At 47.3% G+C, this 26,141-nt stretch overlaps 1 protein-coding gene across 4 annotated transcripts in view; it reads left to right on the forward strand.

The window, feature by feature from the left end:
- The first annotated feature begins 19,016 nt into the window (after positions 1 to 19,016).
- Positions 19,017 to 26,141, forward strand: part of LOC125948566 (5-hydroxytryptamine receptor 1-like) — a 51,957-nt gene continuing 44,832 nt past the window's right edge. The window contains exons 1-2 of one of the 4 annotated variants that reach the window (XM_049674769.1): positions 19,017 to 19,210; positions 20,932 to 21,427. The gene's annotated coding sequence lies outside the window, so the exon portion shown is untranslated. Of the gene's footprint in view, positions 19,211 to 19,238; positions 19,381 to 20,931; positions 21,428 to 26,141 lie in introns of those variants that run through there. The other 3 variants (XM_049674771.1, XM_049674770.1, XM_049674773.1) reach the window with 3 other exon arrangements.

Raw genomic sequence — 26,141 nt, forward strand, 5'->3', positions numbered from 1 at the left:
GAGTCTAGGGATGGATTTTGGAGACGTAGGAAGTGCGCGAAGTGAAAGTGGCGGAAGTTCATCGAACGAGAAAATGCTTTCAGTGATAGGCGTCGTTTTGTTTGGGGGGATCGTTCTACGAATACGTTGGCCGTGGAATGCCAACGTTTCCACCGCCACCGTACTTTGGCTAGCCGGGAGAGGCTTAAGGAGAGATAATTTGGTGAAAATCGACGCACGAACTCAGATAGCGCGGACGCCTTTTCGCCTGCTATGCTATCGCGCTAAATAATAGATTTCACGGACTGGAAGCTTCGATAAGACCGAGCGGAGAGTGAGGTGGGTGTTCGATCGATCCAGTTGCTGCTCGTGAATAGTGTAAGCACTAAGCTTTCTGCTTGCTTTGCACCACCAACAACCACAAACTCGCCATTGAAAGGCCAAACCATTAGGTAAGTGTGTTGACTTTGAAGTTCCGATTGCCAGCCGGCCAGCAAGCTGAGAATGGGAAAGTGATTTTGACTTGAGCTCACTTTGCGTGGCGCTGTTCAAAAGCTCTACTACGCCTGCCAAGTGATCGGATATCGATACCGCAACGTCATCATTCACCAAACAATGAATAATGCAGATAACTACTCAACTGATGCCACCGTCCACCATCGCGCATAAAGCAATTCCAAGCAGCGACCATTCAAAGGCTACTACAACGGACCAAACTCGCCTCACGGATCTCGCCAGAAGGCCGAAAGCCGAACGCTGTCATCAAAAGGTGAAGGTCGAAACTGACAGCAAACCCAACTGTCAAACCCTCGCCTTGTTCTCATCGTGGCCCCTCCACCGATCATGTCCTATGTCACTTCTAATTAAGTAATGTCTTCCCAGCCAAGCGAGCCGAGAACTCTTCGGGGATGGGGGACATCTTTCGATCATTCGAACTACGCCAGGGCATAGGTAGGTGGCCGCGGAAAACGGGGGAGGCGGGGGGTTTCTCGTTGGCTTCGTTGGCAAAATGACAACGGTCACCACCGTCGTGCCAACTGGGATGCCAGTTTTCATCTCTTCCGGCCCGGAAATAGCCACCGAAACCGAATTCAGATTGAAATTTTGGCTTTTGTTTTCCTTCGATCATCGGCTCGAAATTCGCTTTTCGAACGATTACACGGTTTAGTTTGGCGCTCGAATTCAACCTTCTTCTTCCGGACCTAGAAGCACCGGTCCGGGTATGTACGGCCCTTTGCAGAATGACGGGGCTTTTTGTCGAAGCAACGAAGTAACGGTTTTAGAGCCGCTTATTTTACCCGTGGATCTAGGGCAAGAGAATTGAATTTTGCTCGGTACGGCCAGTGTTTTGGTACGGCCGGGCTCCCCTTGGCACACGGACAAGTGCGAAGTGGTTTGTGTTGAGCGGCACGGGAAATGACTTTCTCTGGACATCGCTTACGGAAGCGAAAGCCCCGGGCCCGTTCGTGGAACGATTGAGCACAATCCCAAGCATCAACATCATCATATCAACTGGCTGGTCTCTGGTGATGTGATGGGTTCGGGCCGTTCGGTGCCTGGAACGGTCCACAGCATACCACCCCCGATATGGGGACCGCGGAGTGCGCAAATTTTAAAATTAGATTTCAATTCAATTTTGAACATATTCATTTTGCTAGCGCTAGCAGCGAGTGGTGTAGGAGGAGTTACACGCGACCAAGCGCGTGTTTTGTCTCGTGATGTGGTCCGTCCGGGACCCACGGCAGAACAAAACCAGGGAGGGGGAATGTAAACTCAATGCTCAATAGATGGAAGATGAATGATGGAAACCTGAGCTTCAATATACGGGATGCGAAGCTTCATTCTATGCTAAAAGGAAAAATAGTCGCGTATGAAGACTGGATGAAGATCGAATGACGAGCAGGAAACTTGATGGTTTAATTTAAAAACAATCAATTTCAAATGCCAAGGAGAGTAAGGTTATTTTTTATTGGAAATGTTATAAGTAAAATGGGGGAGGAGAAAAGCTGAAGGATTTCGTGTGGTACCTATCGTCGTTGACACCAGATAATCTCTGCATAGTTTATGTCTGCATAGGAGATAGGTCTCTGCACAGGTCATGTTGTCATGCTCATGAACAAAAGTTGTGAGCATAGAATGCTGGGCTAAGGTTATTAATGCTTGGGTGGATTAGAATTATAATGATTCTCTTATTTTACTTCAGTTCCTCCTTGTCCATCTCTTTCTCCGACATTTCCCTCACATTTATCATCGCCATGCCATGTGTCTGCTTTCCATAGAAACGCTTGCTGCATGTAGCTTTATGCGGTTTAGTTTTGCAACCTAATGCATTCGAAAAGCTTTCCTTGGCATGCTTCGAAATTTGGATTGGGCTTTCAGTACTTTAAAGAGGATATTATATAAACGCATTTCTAAAAACAACCTCCAGCGAACCTTCCGAGGATGCGATGCTGTTTTCGTGCGGCTGTTCTTTTTCTTCGGTGCCATGCCATGATATTCAAAGTCTCATTACATTACATATCGTAACAGAGAAGCGTCCGGACGCATTAATTAAAATAACGGAAGATAGTCGATAAGGTCTCCACTTAAATGCATTGCAAATTGCAAGAAAATGACGAGAATTTCAAAGCTGTGGTTCATAGACAAACAGGATAGGGCAAAACGGGAAAACTTCCCTCAAAGAGGACCTCCTAGGGTGAATATAGAAGAGATAAATGAATTAGAAGCATCAAAAGAAAAGATCCACTTACATACCGGGTAAGCCCTCCGCCGGATCTCTTTTGCTTCATGTAACCATGAAATCGCAGAAGAAGAATTAACACGGACTCCCCAACCAGTCAAGCATTTCATAATTGCTCCAAGCCCCTTCGCTCGCTTATTCTTGCTCATTTGGTATCTCTCTCTCTCTCTTTCACTCTTTCTCCGTAACAAGCGATGAGTGTGTAAATCTCTACTCGGCACTGGCACTAAGTGCAGAGGCAGCTAGAATGGCACTTGATGCGCTACACCGCCGACTGCACTGCAAGTGACAGTAACGGCTTCCGGGGGCAGCATCGGTGCAGAAATGCTCTAGCGTCGCACACAAGTAGCGCCGCTAAGAGCATTCGTCATCTACTATTTATGCGGCAGGTTTTTTTTATTTCCTTTTTTCATCGTACACCTCGCACAATCTCGAGTGAAACCTGTGCCTTGGAATGCATGTTTTTTGCTACAGTTGGTGGCATTATGCCGATGTGTTTGTATGTATGTTTGTGCAGGATGGAAACTATTGAAAAGGGAGACGTATCCCTACCACCTTGCTTTCAATGGAAGGGCTTTGGACTTTTTTCGTGGCGTAGTGGCTGCACCAAAGTGGATGGAGAACTTTTAATTAAAACATTAGTAGTAGGCATTTCCGGCAGTGTAGTTGTTGTGTCCCACTTTTTGTACACCTTGCTATGGTGAAGCTTTCTTAGCTGTTGTTAGTTATATTTAACCATTTTTTGTCAACATATTATTATTACGTAACATTATTTCGATTCGCATGTTCATTTCTCTTTCTCTATCTATTTTTTTTTCTCTTTCTCTATCTATTTTTTTCTCTTTTTCTCTCTTTTTCTCACTCTTTGTTTCACTCTTATTTTTTTCTTACCCAACAAGGCACTAGTCGTGTGTTGATAATTGCACAAAATCAACAATGTATCATCCCGGTACTCCTTACGCGTAATGAAGACTACACGAAACTCAATTATGCATTCCACTAGCGAGCGGCCACTGTGGTATGGGTATGTCCGGATTACTGCCGGAGGTAATGAAAGTGGCGTGTAGTTTCACCACCCCGAGGTGGTTTTAGCCATCTCGAAAGTGTTTCCACCTGGGGCGCCTCCAACACGCACACACACACACACACACACTGAGTAATGTGCACTGCGAGTGCCGTGTTCTCACTGGTGCCGTAATGTGGCGGCGAAAACTTTAACCCGCTCGCCCGATGTGACAGTTGATGCCGTAACCGAGTGGGTTAAGTGAGTCAAATTGAATTTCACTCCAAACTCTGGCTGATGCTGCTCCGGACCGGTCAGTGGATGTGCTCGAAACTCGATTTGTGCACCACTCGAAACCCGGTTACACCGGTTACATACTACTTGGGTCACCAGACGGCTGCTCGTGCTGCTCCTGCTGGTGCATTGTCACCCGTTTGTGACCTGCTGACTTTACTAGATGGATTTGGCCGCTACCGGGTACAACAAAGTTGTACCTTTGCTCCAGGGCCGGACCGGACCGGACTTCGGTTCACACAATGTACGCTGCATCGCATCGCACCGTGACGTGACTTTGTTAGGCGAATGGGGCAGCTGGGTGGAGGAGAATATGGTGGGACTAACCCTCTCGGATGGAAACCATGATGGAAGCTGAAATTGAAAACGATAAGCCGTAATCAAATTTATTGCCAACAACCGTAGCAGTAATCCAGTTGTGTAAGTGTTTAACACCCGGCTGCAGTATCCTCCTTCCTCCTTTCTGCAGTCCCCGCACAACGACCGATCTCGGACCAGAACAAAAAGAAAAACCGGACGACGACCAGAGAGCATTGGAACAGCATCATCCATCGATTACTCCCGATAACCGATCAATCAATTTCGCTTTTGCACAATAAACCGACAGAAGAACGGAACAATTTGACCTGTTTCGACCATTTATAATGCTGCCCTTACGGGTCCCTCCCCTTTCGGGTTCACCATAAACGCGATGGGGGGAAGGTTAAAACCGGGGAATTGGAAGGAGATGCGCGTCCCAGTTCCGTTCAAGTCCCCTCATTTATCTGGATCGATTTGATTATGACAATTTGTTTTCGTCAACGCGAACAGCGAACAGAATCGAAGAGAGGAAAACGGAAAACGAAATGGCCATAAGCAGCGTAAGGTGCCAGCACTACATCAACCCAGGGGTTCCCAGATTTGTTGTTTTCCACCTGGAATGTCCGTGACGCCAACGACAGGCAGCGAGCCAGGATGGTGGTGGTGGTAACAGCACACCATTTTTCATTGCCTTGTTTTGCGCCGGTGAACCAGGGGAGCCACGCAATGGAGCAATGAGTGAGCAAAACGGGTCGTTGAACGGGTGTTGCCGCAAATGCAAAACAAAAATAAAAAAAAAAAACACGAGGACACATTTCGGGGTTTGCCTTTTCGCGATTCGATGCAGTCCGCTGCTTTCCAACCAACCCCGGGACCCCGTGAGGCCGGTATTTTGTGGCCACGATCGTGTTGCACACAAAAAACGAGATCCGACCGTTGTGTTTGTCCGAACGTTCGAAAAAAAGGGGCGATATAGAAACCTAAATCGACGCAACGGGCACACAATCCACAAACACCCAGCGCTGGTCTACATACGCAAGAGACAGCAGCGAGGAGCAACGAGGAGCTTTTACATCGTGGGCCAGCCATTTTGTGACACCCTTGACGCCACTGCCGGAATCCCAGGTGTATGATTCAGCAGCTTTTGCTTAATCGATCGTGACCGGATTTTCGGAAGGATAGGCAGCCGGCACTGACTACTAACCAACCGATCCCGAACGCGCCGTGGAGTTCTAATAGTAGAAGAAAGAGGGGCGGGTTTTGTGGCACTGGGTGCGGAAATGACATTGCTTTTGCGTGTTTGTGTCGAACGTGGGCCTCTACCTGGTCGTCCCTGAGAGGGACGGGGAAAAAAGGACGTGTCGTGAAAATGTTGTGTCGTGTTGTAAGCCACACCACCTCACTTTAAACCTTATCCCTACCCTCATTCCCTTTTTTGCGTGCGGATCGTTGTTTGTGTCATATCATGCCGTGTATGTGAATGGTCGGAAGAGGGACACCTGAAAGGCAATGTCGACGAATGCACGAAAAAAGAAAGGGATTCCATTTAGGGTACACTCGGTACATCGACCTATAGTGACATGATGTGTGCGCGCGTGTGTGTGTGTGTGTGTAAGCTGTTGACTGTAACTCTCCTGTTGCGAGTGCATCGTGTACAGAGGACACCCGTGATAACTTCTGCCGGTATCGATTTAGTTTTCCTGACATTTTTTTTTCTCCATTACTTTTAACTTTATTACATGGGTTCATTCATAGGGATCATTGACAGTGAAGTGGATTGCTCTGAAGTGTGAACTCTAATACGTTCAGTTAAAGGGTTCTCTACTACACGCTCGATTGGTTTTCACTTATTAGTCAATAATTTGATTAAAGCATCGAGTTGCAATTGATTTGTGATGAATTGATGAGCTACCGTGATTGGTGTGCGTTAAATGACTTGTGTATATCTGTAAATAAGTGTTGCGTCATCACCTTCCATAAGTCGGAACAATGTTTTTAATTTCCTGTACAAGCTTGATAACAAGACTCTTGAACGGCGTGAGGAAGTATGTGATCTAGGTGTTATGCTAGGCAGCAAGTTCAGCGAAAATTTACGCGCAACGCTTTGCGTTTCTTTGCCCGCGACATCTGGTTTACAATTATATTATACTATATAGAACTAGAACTGTAGAGGCGGCAAGTTGTTCGTTTTACGTAAATTGTCCGTAAATCCTAGGTAAATTGTTAAATGGTTCTATTGACGCCCCTGATTTATTGGCTAGACTCTCTGTTCACGTCCCTAGACGTCCGCTTCGCAACAACGAGTTTCTTGTCCCACAGTTCCGTAGGCAGCGTTACAGTTACAATGAACCGCTTATGTTTAATCAATTTGACCAACGTTACTCTATGTTTGATTTCAATCTGCCTGATTCGCGTTTCCAATACTCTCTCTTGTTAGCCTACGCCACGTCTAGTTTTTAAGATTCTGTGTTTAGGTCACATGTGGAACATACACTTTTTTGTATTTAATAAACAAATAAACAAAAAAACGAATAAAGCACACGATTGTTGTACGATTCAATGGGAAGTTCACGAGCATTTGTATCTCTCACTCTCACTTTTGTGACGAATTTAAATGGTTGAAATGAGCGGTTTTATTGCTGTACAGAATAGTGTTTCAACATCCCCCACACCATTACTTTAATTACGGTAATGAAACATTGCAACCAGAGTCGAGGTTGCGACCTCCATCGATTGCCCCATTATACCACGTCCTCATCATGCCTTTTTATCAAATGAAAAACCATTCCTGAACCGCGGGGTGGGGGTCGTAAAGCCTCGAAATTGAAACCAAAAAGCCAACAAAGGAAAACCGCGACCATTTGCTGACCGCGACCGGCGGTTAATCAATTACTGATTGATTGATGCGAATCGCAATTCGAGACTTTGATGTGGATTAGATACCTCGAAATACCTGTTTCCAATTCGGTTTGCTGACGACGTCGACGACGCTGGGACCTCAATCAAGCGTAAGCGGAACATATATATTTAAAAAACGTGAAACAAAACCCAATCGCCAATCGTATGCCTGTGAGGGTTGATGATTGACCCAGTTAAATTACCAATTCATCTCGTTCGGCCTGCAGCGAGCTTGCGATGTCAATACTCGTTTGATTCGAACGACTTGGGGGTCGTCGTTGTACGTGCGACGTGCTTTCCACGCTGTCAAAACGAACCGCGGCATCGGTAGCAAGGCACCGAATTGATAACTTCCGAAATGGAAAACCAACAAAACCTAACGATCAATCAGCGTCCGTACCTTGCGCTCGACGACGCTTTGCCAGGCGCCGGTTTCTGCGGTTCCATCGCTCCATCGCTTGTGCATCGAACCACGTTCGATGTTCGTCCGAGAGAGGAGCACCAAAGGTGGAAACGGTGGAATAAAAAATCAAACAGTACGACGGCGTCTCGACTTTTTCTTCTTTTTCTATTCTTCACTCTGCACTTCCAGAAACAGTGAGCTTGAAGTTCTTTTAAGTAGCTTCGCGGCATCTTTAAAGACCGCTCCACTGACGTTCGGTTCGCTTCGGTTGGAAAGTCGATCCCGGGTGCTTCATTTGAAATGTAAATTACGCGCGCCCGAACGTTGGCAAAATATTCCGGCTACCGGAAGCATGCTGCCGGGACCGACCTGCAGCCTGCTCCTAGACGTGGTTGGTTCCGTGGGTGGTGTTGCGGGGGTTGCCTTTGCCAGCAGCTTTACCCAAAACCGTGTCGCGCATTTCGTCGAAACCAGCTGTGGTAGGTGGTGGCGTACCGGCACGTATTGGCTGGTAATTTGTATTTAGATTTCAGCGAACACAGATTTTGCCGTTTGCAACTGTATCATGCACGAGCCAACGTTAAGGCGCATTTCTCAGAAATCCCTCGGGGTCTTAGCGAGTGTACTTGGGCAATCGGGAGAATTTCCAGCAAATAGCGTGCCACTAGTTTGGGTTTAGAGCATCTACTCCACGCAATAAGAAAATATGAAAAGCTGTATTATGGGCGCTTCTGCAAATGTATGCTGCCGATCATTTCGTAAACGGTTGATAGCGAGTTGAATGTTCATTCGAAGGATAACGGTGGCCTTTATGGCTTTCATCCTACTTCCAGCTAAATGCCTTACAGCCGTGTGACGAAAAATTAACGATTACGCTGATTATGAGAGGTCGGGAAAATTGAAAATAATTAACAAACACATCATCTCATACTCATCGGTGAATGAGACGAGTTAAATTTTTGGTGACGCATATCGCGTTGATCACTGTCTGTCATTCGCTGACTGATAAAATGCGTAAAAATGAAGCATAAAATACGGCGTGCTGACGGTTTGAAGCTGACAAAATCAAGAAAAAAGGCTACCCTTTACCATGATCCATCCACGCTTGCCTCGCGTCGCTTACTGTGCATTCGGATTTTTTCCCATAATTTTGGCGTGCGCTTTTCAAGCGTCAGTAAGCATCATTGCGAAAATTATTTACCAACGCAATTGATGGGAGAAGGGATGATGGTGTGTGAGGCGCGAGGGGTGGTGGATTTATGAATTTTTTAAATACATCATCCACCCACCGAAAGCGCTTTTGCCATAAAAGAACGGATAAAGTGTGCGACAAGCAGGGGCGGGGATGGAAGCGAAAAAGGGAATTTAACGAAGTACAAAACTGACTGCTTCCACGTGTGATGCCGTGTCACAGCAATGAAATATTCATCGTACCGTGATAAATGGCGAAATGATCGGCATGGGTGCTCGCGCGCGCTCGGATTTTCGCGTTGAACCGCGGTGACGCCGATGTTTTAGCGTTTGGATTGTGCCAAAGACACGCACGGACCGATTCTGAAGTGATCCACCAGAACGTAGTACTATATAACCGCAGAAGGTGCGTTGATTTCTTTTATCTCTCACGCAACGACGAACGGAACGTGGAAGATTGTGATTTTGATTGCCGCGGGGTTGTGTTTCTGTTCTGGAAGTTCACGGAACTGATACGAACCCGGCTGCTGACAGCTGATGATGAATTATGGTTGTTGTATGGAGAAGGATCCTGAAGCGAATCACCAGTCGATTGTCTAGCTCTACACAATTTTATTCACCATTTTTCCCTGAAATTTTATAGAGAAAACTATTACCATATAATAGTTTAAAGTGTAAAGTGTCAAGGTTTAGTGTATATCGAAATATGAAAGCTGTTGTCTCCAATCCATCGACTTCTGTCACATCACAAATTCTTTATTGGATACTTCACTTATCAATTAGCATTAAATAGTCATTAACCTCAATCCCATCATTCCAGCTATTAAAATAGTCAAACGTGTAAAAATCAAATGAAAAATAAAATAAATTAATTAGGTTACTTAAAGAAACTCATTATCGAACGAAAAAACATAGACTTTTTACCTATTTCCTGGCTCTGAGCTACAATGAGCACAACAAAAATTACATTTTTACAGCCACGCTATTTTTATCAAACTGCGAGCTTACTTTCTTCAACCATTTTAGTTTATGTAATCATGCATTAAACTAGTTGATTTCAGCTAAAATGCATCATGAACTTAACGTACTGATAAAAAATCTACGTTCACCCCTTACGAGTTGAAGTAATGTGATGCAAAGTAAAACAAAATGTGTTTCATGTCTTATTCTTTGATTTAATTAGCAACTCTCAGCACGCATGCACATGCACAAGATGCGCCCAATTAAACCATAATCTGGACCACACCGCCTGGCCAATATTGACGAACTCAAACCGCAAACGAAACGGATTGCTTGCTTCGATCGGCCAGCTTCCTGCGGAACAGGCTGTCGAACATAACCGTACCTTCTGTGCCGCGGTACAGAAGCTAGTGCGGAAGAAAACAATGGCTACGGTCAACCTTGGCTACGGCTTCGTGATTTATGATGCCAATTTCGGACGCTGGCAACCAGGCAGCCGGCAGGCGAATAATCCGAAATGGAAGACAAATACTCGCACCGGACCACCACCGGAATGATGTGGCATCTCACACACACATACTGGAGAGTGGCCTCGGGCATTCGGGTTAGATTAAGTTTTCGGTTCGATTCACTGCGCTGCGTGCTGCTGCTGCTGCTGCGGGTGAGTAATGCTATTTCCCTTGCGGGCGGGCGCCCTCGGAAGCCGCACAGCCACAGGATCAGTCCTCGTCGTCGTCATCCAAGGAGCGCCAAGCGGAGCACTTCCGGTTTCGGTTGGCCACAAATCTACGGTTGACACCGCACCAGAATAGTCGTGGTTGCCACTTTGCAACCGGAGGGAGGGAATGCGACTAATTAGAAAACTTTTGCCTTCCACCTGCCTCCTGCTCCTCCTCGCATTCATCGCGCGCCACGACCATCGGGAGACTCGTTACTCGGCGGATCGCGTTTCGGTCGCTTCGTCTATCGGGACACCGTTTTTGTAAGTGGATAGTGCGTCAATAGAAGGCCAAAGCGGTACCAGCAGCTGGTGGGGTTAGTCGTTAATCTTCCCGTACACACAAAAAAAAAAACACACACACACACACACGCGGATCTCCTGCTGGCCGGAAGTAGTAGAACGATGTCTGAAGCGTGTGCTGTAGGGGCGGTACCTGGGAGTGGCCGAAACACGTTTAATGGGAGTACTATGTTAGGCTGATTTGCGAGGAAATTGAGTAGCTTATTCAGTATTCTGTAGCTGCTGATTGAAAGCATTCTGAAGTTGAGCGTTCAGAACGGGGAGCTGAGAATTAAGGATACCGGATGTAGTATGGAATGTGCCGCTCCTCCCACAAAACGCCCATCTGTCAGTGCAGGCTTTACATAAGTGTAAGTGGTGGAGTGTCAAAGTTCCGATCCGATGTCGGTTGGATGATCAGGATTCACTGTTGGAAAAGTTTCTGGGCGATTCGTTGCCTTTAGTCTCCATTGGAAACTCTAAATCGGCCAAAGCAATAGCTTGACAGTCGTCCTTTAGCCTTTAGTGTCCTGGGAGTGTCCTTTTGCATGTTGCACGCCTTGTGCTTTTATTCACGTATCTCGCGAAAAAAACCCTTCATCAAGCAAGGCCCTTTGGCTTAAAGTAATTTCAAATAAAGGGCTGATAAAGGCATTGAGCGTTTGGTTTGAGAATATGATGCTATAAATAAATATACTCATTTCGAAGAATGTATTAAATTTTTCCCATATTTAAGAAAATTTATGGAATTATGCAGATTAATCAGAACAATTCGCCTATTCGTAAACATTATAGGAATTGCACGAATTACAATGGAAGAAGAATCAGCATAAGAAACACTCACTGTAATGTAGAAATAAAAGAACAAAAAACAGTCGCGGGGTTAGTGATTCAAATTTACCCGAGCATATCGACCTGTTGTTGATGAAGTTATGTTACAACAGTAGTTCAATAACTCATGATCTATAAATAGTCGGATCTGTTTCATAAAACAATTGGTTGGAGTAACTAATTTGTACTCGAATTTTTAGTAGCAGTACCGTCTCTTCCTAGCACTTGCATATTTCCTAATTATTTTTACGCCCTTCACAGGTACTCGTACAGGTTTCAGTGCTGACGGTACTGTGTAGTGATTACCTTGCATAATTCTATTCATCTTTCGTCATACCTATGACGCATGTTGCAACAAAAGCTTCATCTTGACATTTATGATGAAATGGTAGCCACTCGTGAGAGATTTGCCAACGTTGAGTCAACTGAACACAGCAGCTAGAGACTCACCGGCAGTCGCATAAGGACGTATTTAAATTCAATAAAGTTACCGACTGGTTACCACTCTACGAATCGGAGCCTTTCTTCCATACATGCATAAGAGTTTGCTTTCTGCGAAATAACCGCATTAGCTCACCAAGCATTTGTGCGCTACTCAGCTATACGCTATAGCTACTCATAACTGTTTCGACTTATCTGGATTCTATATTTTCAACTTTTTTTTTTCGAACTTTTCAATTTCGAGTAAAAATTATATTCATTATGCACAAACATTCAAACAGCACAAAAGTTGGAACTCAGAGAAAAACCACTTTGCATCGCGCAAAATTACCGCACCAAGGGGTAAAAATACTGAAGCACTTAGGGTCTGTCGTTGGATCTGCACACCGTCATTATGTACAATGGTGGACCCCATTTTTCTGGAATGGTAACGATGTACAGGAAAGTAGTAGCTCTTCTGTCATCCTTGATCATCTAATGTGTCATTCTCCCAAAAACCCTAGTAAGTAAAACTAACTACCGTTATGAGTTCTACTTCCGCACCGCACCAAACGAGTCGCACTAGACATGTAATGCTTGCTCCAGAGCTCGCTTGCAATCCGTCCTGTTCGTCCTGCAACGTTGTAAAGCAGCCACTACACTCCACTCCACACATTTCAGCTTGGCGGATACTTTGCTGATGATGATGCATTTACCCATAGCTCACCTTTATCCAACGCGGGTTCACGATGAAATGAACCGAAACCGGCGGGCATGTGTTTGCAGCGTTTTGTTTCTTTTCCCCTTTTTTTTTCGAAATGTCACCCACGGGACACGAATGCAAAGGGATACACATCATGTGCCCTGTTATGGAAGCTATGGAATCCAAAATGGAGCCGGAAATTAAAAACAAAAACCCTTTTCGTCTCACCCCTTCACTACACTACACAGCACAAGAGCCAGTCCCAGGAAGAACAAAGAGAATCAGAAATAATACAATTATCTCTATGAATAATGCTCGAGCGCAGCAGAGGCAGAGAATGCACTGCAGCAGCAGCACGAGGCGAAACACATGAATTCTACCGAACACACCCGGCTTCCTGGCTGGTGCTAGCCTTTGAAACGCTCACAGTGCCTTCTAGAGACCAGACCCACTCGTAAAAGCCTCTTGGGTACCAACATTCCGCTCTACAAAACTTATCACTCCCTCAGGTGCTGGGGTGCTGCTCGAAAGGATCTATGGCTACGGATGGGACGGAGAAATGCGGCGAAAAGGACATCACCTTTGCTCCGGGGAACCGCAACGCGCCGTGTCGAGGATGGTGGGCAGATCGCAACTTCTTGAAACTTGCTAAACAGGTAACCGCACTTGGCGGTGTTTTCTGAGTGCCTCGTATCAGGGATCACCACAGACTCGCTGGGGTAACTATAGTTCGTCCCCGTGGCCAATCGAGAAAATTTTCCTCAATCCGGTTTTTTATGCTAGTAAATTATACCACTTAGAGAGGTTGAAGAGCTGTTTTATGCAGCTAAGCGAACTACCGTCGGTACGTCGAGTTGATGCGATTTTAATGCGTATCAGGGGTAGAATAGAATGAACGGTATCCACCAGGGCCAGGATCATACTTTTGAAAGGATCGATTGCAGGAGTATCAACTCTTGCACTCGAACGGTTAATGACAGAGTTAACAAAACTAAGCATAGCAGTCCAACTTAAGGACTCAACTAAAGCGAATTCAAATTGCACTCTGGGGCATCTTTAGGTCGGGCAGAATTAATAAAAGTTTTGAAACTAAATTCTAGAGGTGGCTACAAGAGTCGTAGCTATTAACTATTGAATGTAGAGCAAGCGAATGGATGAGATGTTTGGCACGGAAATCGTTATAAATTATTCGCAACTTGGCGTAGCACAGCTATGTTGTGGTTTGTGTCAATAGTTCCCCTGGATAGGTGAAAGATTGAACGAAATGTAAAATTCATACTACTCCGCAATATTTGTTCCCCAAAGCGACTTCTACTTCTTACGTCAACTGATTGCTCAGAAGCTAAAGAAGAAGAGAGTGAAAGAGCGAGAGCGAGAGACAGCAAAGAAGTTGAAGTGACATCTTTCCAAGATAGCAACTCTTTGGAGAATTTCACAGGAAAAGAGCAAAACGAGAGCAGCCATTACGGTGCGGTGCGGGAGATGAATTTGTTTTCGTAAATGGTAACGGAGACGTAGATTGCATAGCAGATGAGGGGGAAAGAGGAAGCCAAAGGACAGACCACCAGCACATGTCCGTCAAAAGTTCGAACTGTCGGTTCCGCCGATGCTGCTGGTTCCAGCTACCAGCACTCCACCGACCACGCATACCATCGGTAAGATAGTTGGTCTGCTGGTTAGCTTACTGGCTGGCTGTCTGGTGTTCCAACATTTGCTTCTGTTGACGTATCGATCAAAGGGAATGCTTCAGGCATATCATGCGCCTGTAATCAGAAGCAACAGAAGCATAACATCTGTCGCTGGTGGATCGTTGTGACGGATCGTACCGGTTTCTGCTGCTGCTGCTGCTGCTTCGAGCCATTTACGAAGCACTGTTCGTACGGTACGTGCTTGTCTGTTTCCTCGTCTTTAAACGGATACTCGACCTCGGGCAACATTCGGGGAGTAAATTCACTGTGCAAATGTTTCCGTTTCTTCTTGGGTTGGCTTCTAACTTCTTCGATTCCCATGCATCCATTACACGCAGCCAAAGCCGTGATGGTAACTGTTGTTGCTGTAGCTGTATGCTGGATAACTTGAGTGGCAGGAGCGATAAACGAAATAGTTGCTTCTGAACTTTACCCTTTGCTGACTGGAGCTCGCTTTCTATTTCAGTCTTGCTCAGTGCGCATTAAAAACTAGACAACGAAAGCGAGCGGAGCTGCGCTCGATAAAAGTTAAAGATTTGTGCACTTCCTTTGGCATTCGGTACGCAGAAAGCAGCTTATCATATTGCTTTCCCATACAATTCACGAAAAGATATGCTTTTTATTGTGCTTCAGTTTTTATTGTTGTTGAGGAAACCATTTTGGTTGCGATCGGTGGCTAATGCATCACGAGAAATAGGACAATGATCAGGGTAGATCAGGGTAGAATGAAAGCATATTCTGGAAACAGATATTTCCATTATGTCGTATAGAACACTGTATTTCCGCTGAATTCAACTGCGATCGAAAATAGCTGCAATAACAATCTATCACCGCTGGGTTTGGTCATATTCCATGAGACATTCCAAGAACGTCAACACAAATCAAACAGCTTCTCTTAAACAAGCACGGCCATGGCCACCACTTCGCTATCACAAATGTCTGCCAAGTAGGGTAAAGGATGGTGAATGATCAGCAGCCCACCTTCCGTTCTACCGCAACCCATCAGGTCCTTCTGACCAGAGGTCATCTCGGCCTCACGGGTCGCTCACAATGCTGATGCTCGTTCCTGTGCTCAGATATTTATAAATAAACCAATGCTCCAAATTGGGTATCGAAAGCGGTCCTGACAGAAATAAAATGGACCGCAAACAAAAAGCAAACACTTGCTGGTTCCACTTGTGCTTGCCTTTTACCAGCAATCGGATCGGAAAAGAACCGTGTCGATGATTTATTTTTGTTCGCAATAATAAATGGTCAACCTGAAGCTGGGTGGCTAATGGAATCACATCGAACCGAAAGGGCCAAGTGAAGGACATCCGTAAATGTGCGCTGATAATGGATTTAATGAAACTTCAAGTACCGAAAAACAAAACTTCAAGTACCAGGCGTCTCCATCACGGGAGGAAAAAAGAAACAAAGCTTTCCTCGTGCAGAATGACGGAAAAGTAGTGCGACCACGAAAACTGTTATCTAAAACATTTTAAATAAACTCTTATCAGTTGAAGTGGAGAATCAGGAGAGCATTTTCTAGGTCATTCTAACATATCAACTAATGGTCGCACGATCCTTCTGTTATTTATTCATTCATTTAGAGAATCAAAACGTTATTTCAATCTTCTCGAATCAACATCGTGTCGTTACAATTCTCGTCGGCAGCGGTCGAACGGTGTAACGAGCTGCTCTCTTTACAATGAACCAGAACAGAAAGCAGCGATGCTTTGTTATTTTGTTATTTTTACATTTCTTTGCTTTTTGCTTTATCGCAATTCAATCGGATTCGAGCGTTCGAGCGGATTTCCAGCATTTCCAACAACTCGATCAATCAACCGTACGGCCAAGGATACTACGCGCGCAAACTCAACAGCATATTTCTTTTTGATACAAACGGATCACTAGTTCCGTGTTTGCTTTCCTCGCCAAAAGCAATACTCGACGTTGGACCGATGTGATTGATAGTCTCGTGACCGCTTCCAGCCTGCCAGCGCTGGTGTATCGTTCGGTTTTGTTTTTCCGTACTCGCGCTCCGTACTAAAACCAATGCCGTGTATATATGTGTGTGTGCGTGTGGTCGGATTGAACTATCAAAAGGATTATGTTTGCGATGAAATGAACTGCAGTGGCGAACCAGCAACGCCCAAAAGCATGCCGGCGCCCTATCAATCACCACTCGAGGTCTTTCTATTCACGGTAAAGAGGTCCAACCGACCGCCCGACCGACCGACCAACCAAAGGAGACGGGCGCTCTAATGGAGCTCCCAAAAGAGGCTCGCTGCTGTTGGATTAGTTTCACTGTTCAGCGTTCTTGTACCACAGCGGCATAGTTCCGCAGTATCACTCCGATCAGGATGATGTGAGCTGCAAATATCAAATCACCCTCGTTTCCCCCTTCCAGGGAACGGATCATTTTACAATCTCTTTAGCGAAGCGCAAAGAAGGAGAAAAAAAACACACCACAGAAAAGAAGGCACAAAAATCGATTTCTGAGAAGCGAGGGGAAAACCTAGTAATCATACCACGCCACACGACGGTCACGAACGGTGGAGGTGGCGTCTGATTAGAACGTATCGTGTACCATATTTCAGATTACACACATCATTGAGCATGCACGTTGCGGAACATTAGGCAAATAATTCAGGCCCCACGGAGATGGGACGCACGGAGTGTTTGTCACTTCAGCGTCAAACGTGACGCCGAAGCCCCTTTATTCAACCGGGCCTTCATTGTTGGCTTTTCGATTGGAATATACAACTTCATATCGGGAAAATGGGAAGGTTTTCGTGGAAAATATTATCGAACCGAGGCTTTGTCAGGTGGTTGGTTAATGGTGCTTATTTGGAACCGCTGTTGGGAGTTGGGGTTTGAATTGCGAACTTTGGTAACGTTTTATTCAGTTTCGGCGAATAGATCAATTGGGTCAGGTGCTGTAGAACGATGTAGGTTACTTTAAATTGCCCAAACACACTACAACAAAACAAAACTGTCAAACGGTGAACGTATTGAACAAGGTAAGGTTTAAGCATTTTAGCTACGAGTTCATAACCCAAAACCTCTTACCTAAAAGTTATTTTTCTTTACAACACGTAAGTTGCTACGTTATATGCAACGCGTTAGCAACCGTTTTTGAGACCGATTCACGATGAATACTTTTGATTACGAGAGCTTAAAATTAGAATACAATTGTGTTATTAGGCGACACCATAATGATGCTCATTTCAATCGAAAAGAAACTGTAAAATATTTGTTCGTATAGAAAATACACGATGCTCGAAAACTTGGTGAGAACTCTATTGACAATAATATACTCAATGTAAAGGACTGAAATCATTTCACATTTATCGCACTTTCGTACATACGCAACAACATTTGACTAGATTCGTTTAGAGCTTAGCATACTATAGATATTCTTTTATCCAGCGTTTTACATGTTTTTTACATCTTTACTACTACTTTAACCATTTGATACGAAAGGCATCGAGAAAAGTAATCCACATAATATTTACTAGGACTGTGACTGCTTGGAATATGGTCTACAATGTTTGACGGGTTAAATAATTAAGCGAATATTAATACCAGATGATTAGCAATCGTAAAAATGCTTGAATTAAATCCTTGAGCAAATCCATTGCACCTACCTTAAATATATGAGCGCTCAATAGAATCATGATCATTAATCAGCAGCCATGCAGTTGGTCGTCGAGTGTTTTAAACTAATTTTATGAATTTCACGCACATCGTGAAGGAGTTGCATGGTGGCGAGGCTATCCCCACGCGCGAACTCGAACGAGAACCGAGTTCGGTATCGTTCTATAGATACGGGAGAGCACGAGCAGCAGGTCTCTCAAATTACTAGGTCACGGACCGCAGCACTCACCACCGACCACCGGAGCAGCGAGAGTGCTTTAGAACGGAACAGCCGAAGTGCTACATGACGATGAGTTGCCTTCTCATGTTGCATTCGTGCTGCTTGAACGTTCAGATCGTTGGTGGTCGTAGATGCTACGGAATCCTGATGAGTGACCGACCATTGCGTATCACTTCTTTTGGCTTTACTCTTTACATTTTCTATACTTCTTTCGTGAAACGCGAAGCTAAATCATCTTTCGATGACATTTAGGAAAGAATTAGTAAGCGTTTTACGTACACTCTTCATCACATCCTTAGAAGCTTTTGACGAAATATTAGTCAAAAGCTTCACAAAACACTGTAAATTAAGAAGTCCAGTGCTCACTCACCATCACTATCTACCAGACGCCACTCAACGCAACATATCATCGGTATAAGCTATCGCGTGCCGGGGTTGATGCATCATCATCATCATCATCATCACCATCATCGTCATGCCGAAGCTGGTACGAACTCGGTTCTACTACTCGGGTCACTCAGCTCGGTTCTGCGAGCGCTCCCGGAGCTCAAGATTTTTATTTTTCTCGCCTGCCCCCGTCCCGACCTGCCTGCCTGCTCGCGTTCCCTTTGCTACCGATACCAACCCTTTGCTGGTATTATCGTCGGCGCACGATGTCGCCGCTCCGACAAACCGCTTCTATTGCTGGCTGCCCGCTGTAACCGGTGCGAACGAACGATGGGCAGTCGCTGCGCGTTCGTGGAAAGATACGGAACACGAACGGATGGACCGTCGTGGTCGTGGTTGTCGTCGTCGTCGTTGTCGTCGAACGTCGCAGTCAACCGTCGAGTAGAGTCGCGCGTTCGCGTTCGTATTATCGTATTTGCCGCCACCGGCGATCGCTCCACGCGAAAAGTTTCCTGTCGAATGTTCTTCGGCGCCTGGCAGGCACTGTTGTGGTAATGTGTGTGTGCATTTGTGTGTGTGTGTGTGTGTGCGTTTCTTTTTTTGTTTATTTCCCGTCTTGGTGCACCTTCCCCATGATGATATGCCCAGTGATGGCCGCTAAGGTCAGGTCGGAGTGCGTGCTTTTGTGAGGGCATCAAAATCAATGACCCCGAATCCGTTGGTATGATCATGTGTGGATCAAGAAACAACCCTATCTTAAGCACTGCCACAACCTCAACTCTACATAAATGTGATAAAAAGTGAAAAAATGAATTGTGAAATTTAAACTGAAAACTGAACAGTTTGTTCGCTCGCTGGCCATGAACAGCGTCGCAAAATGGTCCGGAGCAACTCTTTAAGAGCATCTGGGGAGCTGCTCCTTGGCCGTGTTCCGTTAAGGAGGCTCACCAACACCACCACCACCGTTGAAAGTGCCCCGGAAACAAAAGCTACAAACAATCAATCAATGGCTCGAGCTCGGAGCAAGTCAGGAGTTGCCGGCAGGAGAAAGTTTGCGTTGCGTTTCCCGTCGGACCTCTTCGAGGACCTCCGAGGACGGAAGCACCGTCCACCGCCCCTTCATGACTTCCGGCCCAACGCGTACCCGGCATACTCGGAAGATTAATGAAACGCCGGATGGATGGCCGAGCAGCCACTACTGTGTGTGTGTGTGTGTGTGTGTGTGTGTGTGTGTGTGTCCCCGGGCCCGTGGCCGGTGTATCCGTTTCTCGTTCTCACCGCTATTTGTCAGTCAGCAAGTCGAGCTCATCGAGCTCGCCGCCTGCTACTCGACTGCTGTCAGGCAGTGAGCATCGGAGAACTTCCTGTCACAATTTCCCTCCCGTTCTCGCCAGTGCCGCTTTGGATAGTTTCTGGTTGTCTGGTTACGTTCGAGGCCGGGCTAAGGGAGTTTGCTCCGCTTTGTGATCGACGCACTACGGTGAAACTTTGCCGTTTTACCGCAGGCCGGGTACAAGTCGAAGTCGAAGCGCTACGACAACTCATCCGGTTGACCGAGTGACCCGGAAGTGGCCCCAGTAGCAGCAGTAGCAGCAGCAGAAGGAAAAGTAGTGCAGAGCAATTCGAGTACTGCCGTCGTCGTCATCGTCGTGGTCGTTGTCAAGCAAAGTGTCGACCACTGTAATAGTTTTCAGGGCCACGTGCACCGTGGCCTGCACCCCTCCACCCCCTTCACTGACCACTGAGATCGGTCAAAGTGGCCAAAGTGTCAAGTGACCGGCTTACCCGGACAATTTACACCAACACAAACACGGTGCGAACCTCAAAAACCAAATCATGTGGTGCTGGCGAAGGGAGGGGGAGCGGTTTTTGGTTGATGTAACATCGGCAACCGATACTGATGCTGCTGCTACTGGTGCTGGTGTTCGGTGTCATTAAGGATTCGAAATGGTGAAAATGGTCAGCCTGGCCTCCCACACCCCGAGGTGAAATGTGGATTGTACAATGATAGCACACTCACTGGTGGATTGGTGAATACCAAGTGCGCCGAAAGTACCACTTTGGCCGACAATACCGAGGAGGTGTAACTCGGGGTGACCCGGGGAGGGGGGTGCCAAATGGGAGTGGTGGGAGGATGGTCTTACAAGTGCGTTCTCGATGGTGCTCGAGGCGGTTGCGCTGCTTCTCTTTCCGTTACGCTTATTTCGCTTCGAATTACAATTAATGCTTTGTGTTTCCTTTTCCCTTTTTTGGCGCTACCCGCGTTTTTCAGTGATTTATGGATAGTGAATCGTATGTGTGTGTGTGTGTGTGTGTGTGTGTGTGTGTGAGCGAAACACACACAAACAACAACAACAAGAAAAAAGGAGTGTGAATACCGCGCGTGTCTGTGAAGTAATGTGAGAGTGAATGAATTTGCAGGTTTCTGGTTGATTTCAACGTTCTTTTTTTTCTCCATTGTGCACGCAAAAGCCCCTCATCAGTTCCCGGTTGTGTCGGTGTGTATTAATGTTGGGAATTTTGTGCGGAGTTACGTTTCGAGTTACCAGCAGTATCACACAGTGCCGCACAGTGTATGAGTCTCTGTCTGGGCGTGTGTCGCTGTGCGATTGCTCTGCTCAGTGAAGCGGCCGTTTAAGTTGGATGACACTGCAGAAGGATATATGGCTTGGTTGGTTTGACAAGCGCCCGCGAGCAAGCAAGACACGGCTCAGCGCTCTTATCGACGTTTATCGGCGCTTCCGGCTGCTGGCGGTGTTGTCAGGCAGGTCAGGTGATAAACAATACAGCATACCTTCCCTCTCTTAATCATAATGCAGCATTTTTCTTCGTTTACTTCGGGTTGGGCTAAAAATAGCCTTTCGGGGTCGTCGTTGGCGAGCCGTTGGGCTCAAGGTCGCCCAAAAAGGGGTATTTGCACACCGCGGCCGGCCTCATTTTGGTCGCTGTTCGTTCGCCTTGTTAGCCGGAAGAGCGCAGGGGACGGGCAGAGAAGAGCAATTTCAATTCAGCAAACGACAGCCACAGTTACAACCACTCCGATAACAGTGAATTATATAGCTCGCGTTGCTTATCGGACGCAATAAGCTGTCCACAATGATCATTCTAACTGACACCGGCATCATCACTTCCACAGAGCATCGTTTTGTGCCGGCAGCGAGCATAAATTGGATTTAGAACTCTAGGAGATCACTCTATTGTTTGTGGGCTCATTTGGTGCTACTTGGAGTACGTCAGATCCAAGTTCTTCTCCAGTTTATTGCCTCCAGGCACTCTGTTTATGTATTTTGCTTTCTAAGAAAGTTGCTCCCTGTGGCTGCTCATGTTTTGTTTTCCATTTTGACACACATCGCAATGATCCGTTGTTCGATGCACGTTGGTTTGGTGAATTGGTAACCTGATACGCATCCATTAAACAAGAAGAGAGGGAGAGGTCTTAGTAAGCGATGCTTCTCTAGTATCAATCACCGTTTCCGGATTTTTTCCGGCCCCCCTACCGGGCCGGCAGGTGGTCAGTGTTAGACTAGAAATGAGGTGTTTTGCTTTTACCGCACACCAGTTGGAAATCATCTAACGTCCAGTTGACAGCAGGCAAGTAGCAAAACCAGCAAACCAAGGTGATGGACACGCAAAATGTGGGAAATTACACCATGCCATGGTTATGGCTGCCAAACCCCAGTGTAGTGTGCGTACCGGACCACCGGGATGCAATGTTTCAAGCAGGGCAGGGAGTTTAAACCCGTACCCAACATTCGCACAAACACACAGTTGGCCACGCAGTTTGACGCTGCTCAAACGGCTGCTGATCGCAGTAGCGCACGGTTTTCGTTAGGAAATCCACAAAAACTTATCACAGTGACCACGGAGTGACCAGGTGGACCTCACGTTAATCACATCACCGGACACGATCCCGCGCAGACAATCATGATGATGCTGATGATGATGAGCAGAGACCAATGAGTCTACGGTTTTTGGGGGTGCCTTCTTGGTTCCGTGAAGCACCCCTGACAACAACACAAACAACAAAAAATCATTCAAAACACGCACACAAACAGGGGGAGAGATGTGTTGTAAAAATGGCATATCATCATCATCATCATCGACATCGACATCGTCATCAGCAGCAGCAGCATCAACATGATGCCTTCCACGCCGCACCAAACACCGAACAAGTGTGTAACGGGAAGTGGCGGCCAATCATGAACAAGAGTTCGCGTCAATAGGAAGCAAAAAAAAAACACGCACAGACACACGCCGTACACCCCTGGACCGATCGTATGATCTTCGCTCCGGTCAGTCAGGTCCGGGCCTCCCCACGAGGCGGCCAGATAGATAGGTTCACAGTTCGCAGCTAATGTTCCGGTTCATAATTAACTTCCAGCGCGTCAGAAGAACGCCACGCCATTAGTGTGGTGTGTGTGTGTGCGCGCGTGCGCGCGTGGTGCGTACTACCGGGACCGGAGCGGAGCGGTTCCATAAATCAGTCTTAAGTTGAACGACGAACGGACGCACGGGAGGATCTGGTAGCGATCGACCAACGGGAGCACGTGGCTCTTCCTCTCGGTTGGCCTCGCGGTGGGCGAATGGCTTTCGCTTTCGCCAGACCCAAACGCCAGACCAGACCGGGCCAGACCTACATATTGATTTACGGCACGGTGATTTACGCCCTGTCCGGCTGTGCCAGGAAGCAGGAAGCCAGAAGAGGAAGGCATTCCCCAGGAGACGAGAAGGTGGTCTGTTTTGGCCGCCTCCGCAAAAAAACAAAGCCCTCGTCGCCCCCTTCGGACCGTGCACCCGTTGTAGCTTGACAGCTGGAGCATCTCCTCTTCATAACTCATTAGCACGAGGGTACGATCAAGGGGGTGCTGGGAAGGGAAAGGGAGAAGGGGGTGCACCCCACGCCCCTACGAGCTGACCGCGGCTGGGCCGGAAACCTGCTGTTCGGTACGCTGGCCAACTCCAGCTTGCCACTAATGTAGGGCTAAATTATGATCACAACAGCTTCGACGACAGCTCGTAATGTGCTTCTCCTAATTGCCTAGCCCCCCCCCTCCCCGAAACCGCGTGAACCGTGTCCGTGCGACCGCGCATACCACAGCGCATACACACACCCAGCAACTGCTGGACCGCATCGCTAATGGGCGAAGGTCACTCTGGTCGCTGGCCTGGCGGGCGAGGCGGATTCTATGCTGTGATGATCGTTGTTACGCGATGCTCGCGAGTGCTCGCGTTGCTCCCAAAAAAAAAAAAACAAACTACAAGTTGAGTAGCAATTCCGTTCAGGTGGCCACCGTATAAATCTGGGGTGTCAGCTAACATGGTGCTAACTGGAATGGTAATGAGAATTTTGTCCCACCTCCCTCCCCACCCGCCCGCGATCCACTTTCGCGTGACGCCATTCGTGTCACACACCTTTGGCAGACCACTGACAGAAATGGCAGCAAATAAGTGACAGCGTAACGCACACCACCGGTGCGCGCGTAGAGCACTTTGAGTCGATTTTGTAAACAAATGTAAAGACGTTAACGACACGACCGCCGATCACCATTTCGATCGCATCGAATCGCGCATTCCATAGCGGTGGAAGAACAATGAAAACAACTAAAATGGTCAACAACAAATGGTCGGAGCAGTCGGTGAGGTGAGTGTTTGCCACTTGTCTTGGCTGTCTCACGCCGAGCGGCTCACGCCTCGACACCTGCCAGGCCGGGTGAGAGGAACAGGAAGGGGGTCCCGGTCCCTAGTTACGCCCGTTAGTGATCGGGGTTTGCAGTTGCGCTTGCGGTACACGAACCAGTGTACAGTACAGTGTTCCCTGCCACCAAGTACACAGCAAATATGTAAAGACCTCTCCTCCTCGGTTCCCGAGCGGTTCTGTTTGCAGCGACGACAACGACGACGACGAAGAAGGCGACTGTTGTGGAGCGACCAGCAGTAGCAGCACCAGCAGCAGCAATGGCAGACACTACTTGTTGTGTTCCTCTAAAACGCGATGTCTAATTATAGCCGGTTGAATTCGCTTGATCCGTAATCCACAGCGGAACACCGCAGGCAAGGATCGCGGCGTGTGAGCGAGCGAGTGAGACAGAGGGTGCAGTAGTGCAGAGGATTCTCCAAGTCCGCCAAGTCCGCCAAGTCAGTTCGCATCCAAGAAGTGAGCGTCGTGCGCTCCCAGCCCTACCCAGGCCTACTGCCCAGTGACCGCACACTGCAGGCGTCGTCCAGTTTCGGTTTGATGGACAGAATTAGCTACTTACGTAATGGCATTCAAAGGAGAGCTGATGCGCACGTACCTGTGTGTGTATGTGTGCATGTGTGTGTGTGTGATCATGATCTGCAGCAGCACCAACTAGACGCAGTGTCTCGGCCATCTACGGGATTTTGGTCCGAAAATCCAAAGCACGGTGATCGCTTCCGGGAAGAAGATGTCGGACGACGTTCTTCAAAAGGTTCTCTTTTGTTTACAGCGTGCTGCCGTGTTCCGTGGTCAACCACCGGTCGGACTTGGTTTTGTTTGCTGAACCTGTTGCTGGTACTGTTGCTGGTACTGTTGCTGCTGCTGCTGCTGCTTCGGTACCTGCTTACCCGGTGGCCTATCTTATCGTGGCCCGGGGCGAACCATCGGCACACTCGAGGTAATGCGCTCGCCTCTCTGATAAGCCCCACCTCTGCTGCTACCGCAAGACCGCACAAGAAGCCCGAGCTCCGATAAAAAAAAAGGCGCTGGAATCCAAATAAAGAAACGGGGCGCCTACACCTCGGCCTGACTCCTCGCAGGGTGGAAGAGGTAACCTGTTTCGTTTCATCACCGCACGCGGTGGGAATTTATCTAAAGTCCGATAGCGATTATCAGCTCCGAGCGGAGGTTCCGACTGTTCGCGTGAGGGAATCGGAATCCCTGCACCGGATATGTAGCAGCCCGTAGCAGCGGATCCGATCATCCCTGCGGCACTTCACGTGCCACTCACACCTACGCTGCACAGGGCGGGCGGGAGGAGAAATCGTTCAAAGTTCGGCTCCGCGACGAGCCAAATGATTTTGCTTCGCTCTTCTGCTGCTACACTCCTCCTACTTCTGCTATTTCGAAACTTCCTCGTTACGATGCCCCGGAAATGGGACGGGGTGACCAAGGGGGTGTAATCAGCACGGTCCTCACTCACACGTCTACTACTAATGAGCTACAATCTAAGTGGATGGTATTGTGGCAATTGATTGATGCAGCCATTTCGGTGCAGCCATGTTCCGGGCACATGGCGGAACGGACTGGCCGGCATATAAGATGCACCGCTCAATCCCAGGTATCTCCTTGGAATTGCACCCCCTCCTCTCACCGTACCTCAGAGCAGTCGTTCGTCTAATCGCCACTCGTCGTCGTGTGTCGTATGTCATGCTGCACACGAACCGACCTGACAGCCAATTCGTGTTCACTCGTCTTCACTGTCGCACTGCCGGTACCGGCGATTGTGTTAACAGTGTCGCGGT

The sequence above is a fragment of the Anopheles darlingi genome, chromosome 2 (assembly GCF_943734745.1).
Source record: "Anopheles darlingi chromosome 2, idAnoDarlMG_H_01, whole genome shotgun sequence".
Taxonomy (NCBI): domain Eukaryota; kingdom Metazoa; phylum Arthropoda; class Insecta; order Diptera; family Culicidae; genus Anopheles; species Anopheles darlingi.